Genomic DNA, 11,035 nt, shown 5'->3' on the forward strand with positions numbered 1-11,035 from the left:
TTTCACCTTAATAACATCATCTAGTGCTTTTTACTTAATAACATTAAAGTTATTGTAATGATTCCCAAGCAAAATAATTTAAATGTAATCTTCCACACTGCAGCTGATATAGATATAAAACATTCTCATTTGTCTTTTTTATTGAAGGATCAGAACACTTCAATCATTTATGGTGTTGACTGTTGCACAAGAAACATTTACAAGGACTAAATGCACACATACGAAAGAGCCAAGGAGTTCAAGAAGCATTCCTGCACTTAGTGACCTTTCCCTGTGGTCTTCTCCCAGGGGCCCCACCGTGCCGTCGGATTGACTGACTGAGTGATTTAAGGCAGACCATCAAAGTCATGGGACTTTTGATTCCCACCATCGTTCTAGTGGACAAACAGACAGGTAGATAGAGAGGGAGAACAGGCGAGATATAACGTAGACTTTGCAGTTTGGACGGGGCCTTTTATTTCACTGACTAACCAACAACTGAGAGAAAGTGCCCCCACTGTAGCTTAAACAAACATAAAGCACCAAATCTTCCCTCTGCAATTACCACTTCAACACACTGTCATATCTAAGGCTCATATGGAGCGCTTGTGGAATGAATTTCTCTAAACCTCCTCGAGCAAGACAGTGGACAAGTACTGACACATATATATGCATATGTATATATGGTAGAAAGCACATCTTCATATATATATATATATATATATATATATATATATATATATATATATATGCAATTTAAAGTGACGGTTTTCTTTGAATATATTTTAAAATGTTATTTATACTTGTGATGGCAAAGCAGAATTTTCAGCATCATCAGTGTCACATGATCGATTTGCTGCTCAAGAAACATTTCTTATTGTTATCAATGTTGAAAACATTGGGCTGCTTAATATTTTTTGTGGAAAACATGATAATTTTTACAGTATTCTTTGTTCAAAAGAACAGCATTTATTTGAAATAGAAATCTTTTGTAACATTATAAATGTCTATACTGTCACTTTTGATCAATTTAATGCATCCTTGCTGAATAAAAGTATTCATTTCTTTAATTTCTTTCCCCAAAAAAAACAAACAAAACAAAACAAAAAAAACGTACTGACCCCAAACTTTTGAACAGCGGTGATAATGTTACAAAAGCTTTCTATTTCAGATAAATGCTGTTCTTTTGAACATTCTATTCATCAAATAATCCTGAAAAAAAAATTGTACACAACTGTTTTCAACATTGATAATAATAATAAATGTTTCTTGAGCAGCAAATTGACATATTAGAATGATTTCTGAAGGATCATGTGACACTGAAGACTGGAGTAATAATGCTGAAAATTCAGCTTTTCCATCACAGAAATAAATTGCATTTCAAAATATATTCAAATAGAAATCAGTTATTTTAAATTGTAAAAATATTTCACAATATTACTGTTTTTGCTGTATTTTGGATCAAATAAATGAAGCCTTAGTGAGCAGAAGAGACTTCTTTTAAAAACATTAAAATATATATAGTACAATCATATGCAAACTTTTCACATTGCTGTTTACCTTATTTTTGTGAAATTGTATCATCCGTAAAACACCTGCCAGGAAGTTTCTAATACTAAAGATCTTGTTTAGCTGGTTCAGAGGGGTTTAATGAGGGTTGACGCTAAACTGTGCTGAACAGGACAGTGGCCCTCCAGGAGCAGGATAGGACACCCCTGGTATAAGAGCTTAAAGTTATTTTTTTATAGGCTATCTTGAAAAAGATCATCAGAGTTCTGTATAGGAAAAACTGCTGAACAGTTGCATGAAAATGGCTAAATAAGTGGTTGTATTGTTCTGGTTGAAGTTCACCGAGATACAGCACAATATCAGACGACATGTCAAATCCCGCAAGCTGCCGAAAGGTATGAGTCATAACAGTAAGGACTGGTGTAAAATCAAAACAGGCCCCCTGAACCAGTCGAATGCACAACAGTCGGCCACGCTTGATGACTCATTTCGGAGAAGATTAATTGACTTTGCGGTCGCTGCAGTTCAACACGGTGCCAAATGACATCCCTATATTGGCTCGCTAAGGTGCGAGGCAAGCCCCGACAGAGGCACAAAGACGTAAACTCAGGGGCCAGCCAACGTAGCAGTTCAAGCCAAATGCTTTGATTACGTCAATTGCTGCTTCCCCCAGCAGAGCCTCAGGGAGCAGGCTAACCGCCATTCACAACACAGACACCACACAGATATTAACAACAGCTCAGGTTACCTACAGGACAGGTAACACTTCCACCCTGAGAACACTGCACACCTCTGTGCACACAGGACGTACACTTTCACCCACACTCTCACATATACATAGATGGGCAGGCTTAAAAAGAGATAGAGAGAGAGAAAATAAATAAATAAATAAATAAATAAATAAATAAATGAAAGAGATTGTTTATATATATATATATATATTTATATATATTTATATTTATATTATATATATATATGACTGTCAAGCTCCAAAAAGGCACTATATTCTGAGTCTTCTGAAGTCATAGTTTTGTGGAATTAAACAGATTAAATCTGTTATTCTTCACTGAATATTTTGACCTCTTATTGGCATGTTCATGAGAAAAGTAGCGATGTCTGATTTGGAAGAAAATCATTCTTGAGTTGGATCTTTTCAGTTGATCCAATTCACAAAACTGGTCTGAATGATTTGTTCGATCATTACTTGAGTTTAACTCACTACAGTGTTATTTTAGTATTATTTATATACTATTATAGTAATTTTTAGCTTATTGTAATTAGCTTTTATTTTACATTTTAAATTTAGTTGATCAGTTTTAGTTGTTATGTGCATTTGCCATTTTTAAATATTTCTACTTAGCTTTATTTGTATTTCAGTTTTAGTAATTTTAGTACTTTAACTTATTTCAATTGCCAAGGAAACATTTCTATTTTATGCTTAAAGCTGCAGTCTGTAAGTTTTGCTTCTTTGTCGCCATCTCTGTTTCAAACCTGCAATTGCAGTTATTTGCAGAATTACCATCTTTATGTGGGTTATGCATCGGCACGGCTCCTCAGCGTGGATGAATCTAATGTTTGCTGTCAGTCACCGTACTGGTGTGGATACTATACTTTGGAATCACAGATTCTACATCTTGGAAGTATGATTAAAATAAGAATTTTCACTGGAGAATGTCATCTGAACAAGTAACAAATCTGCCACTTTTGTTCTGACCAACTGAGAAAAAAAGCATTAATAAATCGTGCTGCCAACTGTGATTAGCTCAGATCACGTCAAACCATGCAATTATTGTTATACTTTGTTCTCAAATTGTTAATGTTAACAACATCAGCATTGCGTGACTACGTGTATTTAGTGTGTATTAGCGTTACCTGTAGATTTCAATTTCTGTAGCCACTCCGCAGCCCGAAGTCTTCTGCTTTTGACAATGGGTGAATCTCCAGTCAATCATCATGACTGATGATTGTCATTTGGACCTTTCTGGATTACAATCTGCCATCAAAATGATACGTTTAATTATTGCAGCTGCTGTGAGAAAAAGCTATAAATGATCTGCCACCTGCAGCATCCTCACATGCCATATAGCCTACTAGCTGGGACTCCTTCTTCATATAAACATACGTGACGTAATGACGCAAAGACGAATGGCTGCATGCTCGAATTTCCCACGGAAACCTACCAGTACCGATTTTATTATAAAACATTATTACAAGCTTACCGCTGTGGACCGGGCTAAGGTAAGAAGATATTTTTGAACACTGGCTGGTTATGTACTTGCTCAAAAATTGATTTTGGATCCTTTTTAACCAAAAAAAGTTACAGACTGCAGCTTTAAGATTTTTAAGTTTGAATGAAATTTCTTTTTTTATCAGTTAGGGTAATTGTTAGGTTATTTTCAGAGAGGCTAGTAGCAATAGCGAGCTAGCGAGCTTTGAAAGCTTAAAATCCCACCCTCCCTTCAGACAAGAGCATCTTCTAAGCCACGTCTCCTCCAAAACACATGAATGCCTTACAGCCAGGAGCAAACAAAAGCGTCATGAGAGACACGCGTGTCTCAAAGCACAACATGTCTCAAAGCACATGACATTACAATAATGATGAACATAAACAACTTAAAGAGCACTGACCTGTACCAGCCGACTGCTGCAGATTCATTTCACCATTGACAGTGTTGCCATTGAAACGCATAAATTCGAGTCACGAACCACTCCGAGTATAACGTCACGGGCTTCAGTAGTTATGGCGTGAATGCAGCATAACTTCGTTGTTTTGGTTCAGGAGGAACTGTAGAAAGTGTCTGCTGTTTTGGTTGCAGTGCTCGAGACTGGCATCTGTCTCTGCTGCATAGCATGAAACGCGCTGATGACGTGTGATGTCTGCGCGAGCAGGGTGCGCGTAAGTATGGAAATACATACGTTGACAGGACATCCTATCGGACGAACATTTTATGGTCCTACACTCCGCCTGCCTGGTCGTTCACACCTTTAAGTTGAAAAAGTCTCAAGAAATTGGCGTATAAGGCAGTGGGAGAGTAGAGGGTGAGAAAAGGGGAAACAACGACCAATAAAACACAGACCTGCAACACACTCAGTATACAGACATATGAATATTAAAGTATGACCATGGAAAAAAAAAAATGTTTTAAGGGCATTTTAGAATGTTTTCATTACATTTACGAGCACTACAGTCTTTGAACAAACGACACGCGTCAGTTTAATACAAAAAGAATAAAGATATAGTTACTTTTTTGTCGATTGTTCTTTGAATTGTCTTTGTCTTCTGTGCGTATCTCAGGGTACGTACAGAACTAGCACTGTGTTTGTGTAGATAGGCTACATGCTCCATTTAGGCTAGTAACATTTTAAATATATAAGCCTGTAGCCTATATTACATTATCATATGTTATGTCATATAAACAGTATAAAAACAATAAAATAACAGCACAATTTACTTGCCTCAAACAACCAAGTAAGTATTATTAGTATTATTATAATTATTGTTTTTGTTGTTATATTTAATTTATTGCCACACTTTAATATGTGAAATATATTATCAGAAAACTAAACACATTTAGCGTCTTCAGGCTTTTGTTTGCGCTTAATGGATAAAACAACGGAGTTGCGCACCCAGGTTGGCTGCTGTAAATTTTACCTGCCACAAGATGGCACTGTTCTCAACACTCTTGATGCTTTAAAACTTTTCCCCGAAACATTTAGAGAAAAGCTTCAAAGATTTAAGAGGCTTAATTTCTCCATCCCTACTCAGTAGTTTTAGGCCTTTTTGCAAATGTTTCAATCGAATTTAGCTGTTTTGAGAGCGTTTACTCATTTTGAGCCTGTTTTTAAACATTAACTGTCTGTTATGTAATTTTTCATGTGTGGAAAAAACGATGAAACTAAACTAGCCAATCAGATTTCTTTTCACCCATATCCCCTACGCCCACCCATGCATGCACATACACACATCTGACTTTACAACACACAAACGCACACCTTTATTTATTCTCATTCTCTCTGGCTTTCTTAATATGTCATGAGTGTACGCAGATAGATTTTAATAATCAATTTAAAAATTATGTAAAAAATAAAAACGGCATTAATTAGCGCCCTCTCATGGTACGCACAGTGCATACAGCCGTAAGGCTGCAGGCGCCACTGTGCGTATACACGGTGCTGGTTCATGTTTAGAGCACTAGAGTATGTGAAATATGTCCATAAAACTTGAAACATGCTTACTCCAGTACATATATGATCTTTAATCTTTGCGAGCATTGTTAAACTTAGCTTAACTCCGCTTTCATGCACGCTCCACATGTTGTTAATTCGACTTTGCTTTTCAACCCAGAAGAATGAAATTGCTCAGAAAAATGCAAAAATACCCAGTTTCCACTTCTTGATTACATTTATGAGTGCTTTTAGTTTTTTTTCAGTGACGTGCAGCCTGTGCATATCTGTTCACATCTCAAAAAATGTGTTTTGGGCTTTTATGACCTTTTAACTTGTGATTGCTATTGGAATGTAAAGACTTTCAACCATCATAACAAAAATGTTTTTGAGGTAAATCACCTACCCTGCCTTTAAGATGCATCTGCTTTACTGGAAAGCAGAAACTAAATCAAGCTATCTAGTTTTTCATATATTTATTTTATTTTAGCTTATTAGCTTAGCTTAGCTTACTTTCAGTTACTGAAAACCTCAGTCCCCGTTTATTGCGACAGCAAGGAAAAGAATGACCAGCACATTATTTAAAATTTCTGAAGGAAATTTTAGAGGTTTGGAACGACATGAGAGTGAGTGAACGATGACAGAACTTTCATATTTGGTTGAACTAATCCTTTAAGCTTTGCTTTTGGCAGGATTCTCCTTAAAATTGTGGACAGAAAGTTGTTACTATGCAGACCATCTTCAGACATTCAGATGAAAGACAGAACTTCCATGCTTGACAAGTTGTTATTGTTCATTTGTCAGCTGAAGCCAAGAGTGGGTGTTTATGCATGTATATATATATATATGTGTGTGTGTGTGTGTTTGTGTGGGTGGTTAAGGGTTGTTTTAGAGTTCAAACCAGATCCAAACCAATAGTTTTGTTCTTGGCTTTAGACACTGCGTTTCTTGATCAGCCACATCTTGTACTGAGAGCAAACCAGTCAAACAATAACAGCGTTGTGTTTACTGCCCTATTATCTTAGTGATGAGGTTTATGTGAAAAATGAGAATGTACAGAAAAGGAAATGGCATTTTTACTAGATTTATCAGTGATGAATGATAAGGAAAATCCCTTTGAATCTTGAAATCAAAATGTTTTTTTCTACAGGGGGATACTTTCAAAATGGTTGCACTTTTTTTTTAAAACTTATTAGATAACAGATGGCCATTCTAAAAATAATTACAGCACACAAGTGCACTAAGATCAGCATAACAAGAGATCTAATCCATTTGTACACATTAGAGACGTTTGTACACTATAATGAAGTGCCGAGACAGGGACAATGGCCTGGCCATTGAAGCAAATCCTTTGTGCGGTTTATAAAAAAATGTAATCTGTAAACTCAAGTGCTTTTGTATATACACATGTCTATGTCAAAATACGCTAAATATCTATAATTAATGAGTTAGCACAGGAAGAACCACAGGAATTAGCGCCGTGCTGGAAACAAAGCTTGAAAACACCTCACCACAAAGCAATGTGAGAGTGTTGCTGTTCAAAGGTGTTGTTGTGATACTGCTGACACCCTACGAGCTGTAGAAATTATGGATCATACACTCAATCTCAAATTAATTAAAAATATCAAAGCTTCTCCACAGCAAACATGTTCTTTTAAAAAAGTTAAAGGCCTTTGAGAATGTATAAGTGTATGAATTAGCATCCTGTTAATGCCTGAAGATGATAAAGCTATGCAAACAGGATACAATAATGCAGTCTCAGGCTATCATCTTCCCCCCCATGTGGTCTGCTAGTGTCTGTGTGCATTCAGCCCCTGTTAGCTGGATTAAACGGATGAAATCCTGTACATCCAGACTCTCTAATTAGATTTCTGTAGGTTAAAGGCTACAGTGCACTCTCTGGGCCATGTCTGACTAAAAGCGAACAAACGGGGTGTTGCGAGATGACTCATCAGTTTTGAAGCGGAGAGTCTGAATCTCCTGTGTTATGCGGGGAGATGTTCATCACTCCACATGCTCAAAGCCATTACCTTTCCACCCACGCCATGTCACCCACTCACATACACACGGGCGATCACAACAATAGGGTTGAGCTTTGTCTCTCCCTCTCTCTCTCTTTCAGTCATTTAGATTCTTTCTCACTTACATTTTCCTTCATTGAATTTAAGACTTTATTCAGAATAAAACAGCATGACAATCTTTCTCGTGTATTTAGCATAGTTGTGCAGTCAGTATCTCTAATCTGCTCCAGTGAGAGTGCAACAACACTGGGGCTTTTCACTGTTTGCATTGCTCTGCTTTTCTGTGTTTGAAGATTTGCATTTTGCTAATTAGTGGTGGGGAGTTTTTCAGCAGGTATTTACGCCAAACAAGTGACTTTTTACGAGTTATCACTGAATCATTCACTCAACTGATTCTTTCAAACACTGATTCATTCAGGAAAAAAAATGATTTGCTGCGTCCCAGTTCGCATACTATCCATCCTAAACAGTATTCGAAATTAGAATTAGTGTGTCCCAAACAGTGTTGGGGAAAGTTACTTTTAAAAGTAATGGATTACAATATTGCGTTACCCCCTAAAAAAGTAACTAATTGCATTACTTAGTTACTATCTATGAAAAGTAATGGGTTACATTACTTTCGTGTTACTTTTTTTCTCACCTGAACTGGGCTTGCTTATTTGTTTTTTAGTAACAGCAAAAAAAGTTATATTTTTGGCAAATGTAAAGGCACTTTCACACCAAAAGTGAAATGAATAAGCCCCAGGCTGAAGGAAATGCATATTTACGCCTGTACAGTAGAGGGCGCAGCTCAAACAAACCTTTCAGCTGTGCTGCCATTCTGGATAAAAGAAGAATAGGATACAGGAGAAGGAATTTCAGCACATTTTTCTTATTAGTATGGTTGAATTAGGTCATTGAAGGTCAGCAGCAAAGACATTGGTTAATAAAGTGAGATTAAATACATAAAGTATATTTGTGTAATTTAATATATTTAATTATTACAGGTTTGCGTAAAATTCTGAGATTCTGAGAAAAAAAATTCTGAGAAAAACAGAAAACACTGTTTTTATTCATTTTGAGAAATACTGAGTGTTTTCATGCAAGTGAGATGAGTAAATGCATGTTCACATTTAGTCTAGAGCTACAATACCCATCATGTTCACACAGCGCACACAACACCTCTGCACTTTATGTTTCTCAACATGGGGACAGGAGAGCTGTCAGTCAATAAATGTGAAAAAGTAACTTGCGTTACTTATTTGAAAAAGTAACTTAGATATTTTGTTGTAAATTGAAAAAATAATGCGATACTTTACTAGTTACTTGAAAAAAGTAATCTGATTACGTAACTCAAGTTACTTGTAATGCGCTACCCCCAAAACTGGTCCCAAATCGTAGTATGCTAAAATGAGTATTCCAAAGATACCTGTATGATCTACTATTTTCAGTTAGAATTCGAAGTGCAGATCCATGCACACTCTATCAAGTAATATTGCCCACAACCCTTTGCACATTGGACGAGGATTCAATTAGAACTAAAAACTCAAAAAGATGTGTGAAAGACCAGTAAGACCTGTTAGGTAGAGAGGTTATCAGTATCTACCCTGATGCAAAGACACACAACTGGCAGATCAATGTGCTACTACATTTCTCTCCAATACAGTAGGAAATGAAATAAAATCGAATGTGGAGGATTTTAACTGTGACAAGATGATTGACAGGGTAGTTTTAACAGTGACAGGATGCACATAACTAAGCGACAGCGGTCCATTAAAGACGTAATTATGATGAAGTAGTATGTCCCAAAGCTTGCCACCTCTTCTGCTACACACTCAAAAGTATATACTTTTCCTTCACAAAAACAGTATATACTTTTAGGGCATAGTATAAGTAGGTGAATTGGGATGCAGCAATTGCCTTTATAAATGAACCATTTGAATCATTCAACTGATTCATTCAATAACAGATTCATTCGGAAACAAAACAGACTCTTTATGAGTGTGCCATTGAATTATTCTCTCAACCAGTTCTTTTAAAAAACAAATTCATTCAGGAACGAAAACAATGACTGTCTTTATGAGTGAGTGATTTGAACTGATTTGTTTGAACAACACAACAAATCAGTGCCTTTATGAGCGAGTAATTTTAATAATTCAGTCAATCAATTTGTTTGAAACGCCACTCCTATGTACTGCTCTAGGGCATGCTGCGGTTAACCCACTTTGACATTGTTTAAAACTTTCGTTGGCAAACAAATAAGACAAGTAACTGGCAATATTGTTTCTAAATTGTAACGTACTCAATATTAATTTCTTGTTTTATTGAAGGCAAGTTTACAGCACTCTGACTCAGCTCAGTGGTGATCAAGCTGTAGTTAAAGCACAAGGTCACATACATTACAAATGGTGTCAATCTGAGAGAGCTGAAAGGCTCCACTCGCCACAACAAAACTGATTCTTAAATAGTCATGTATTTGTTGTGTTGTACTTGAAGAAACCGGGAATATGTAAATTTTGAATTGAATACCTGCTCAGGATGGTTTGTAAGGCACAGGATCCCTCAAACCAGCTACAGGGACTCAACAATTGCAGCATATGAAAATGACATGTTAAAATAAGGCCAACATTTTACATCTTAAATGTGCTGATTTGAGAGAGAGGGAACATGTATCTTGTTAAAGGCATCTTATCAGCATACACAAACCATTTAACAATTTACTTTAGGGATGAACTATTCACATTATGTGCCAGAGAACATTTTAAAATGTTCTCCATTCTTTAGGTGCTAGAGGTGAAAAAAAAAAAAAAAAAAAAAAAAAAAAAACCCTGAATCAAACACCTCAGACTGTTGCACCAGCAGCAGTGAGATCTCTTTGTCTCCTCTGAAGGGTCTCGGAGGAGCTGTGCTCGCATGCATGTGAAGAATCGCCCATAGCCACGTTTGAAAAGGGCTGGCCAGGGAATCATTCTGATTAATGAAATAAGTTATCTGGAACACTGTGCAATTTATAGACTGATATACAGATATTATGACCCAAATTCTGGCCATTACTAAAAACTGCAACCACCTCTACCATTCCTAGCCTATTTCCAGGCAGTTACCATGGTTACAGGGAGAGAAAGAGAGGGGGAGAGGAAGAAAAAGAGAGAGAGATCTAATACAAATTTCAGAGAAACTTTGTCACCAACAAAAAAGAGAATGATGATGCATTTAAAATGAGTATTTCGAAGGAACGCCGCTGACAGAGCGCGCGAAACAAAAGCCTTGCTGTCTGCGTAATGCATCACATTGCTATTAACAACTCGTATGATTTTATTGCATCAGCTTCTAACTTACAATTTATTCACAAACTGTAACCCGGTACACAGAGATACAGAAAT

Source organism: Ctenopharyngodon idella, chromosome 20 (genome assembly GCF_019924925.1).
Source record: "Ctenopharyngodon idella isolate HZGC_01 chromosome 20, HZGC01, whole genome shotgun sequence".
In the NCBI taxonomy this organism is placed as follows: Eukaryota; Metazoa; Chordata; class Actinopteri; order Cypriniformes; family Xenocyprididae; genus Ctenopharyngodon; species Ctenopharyngodon idella.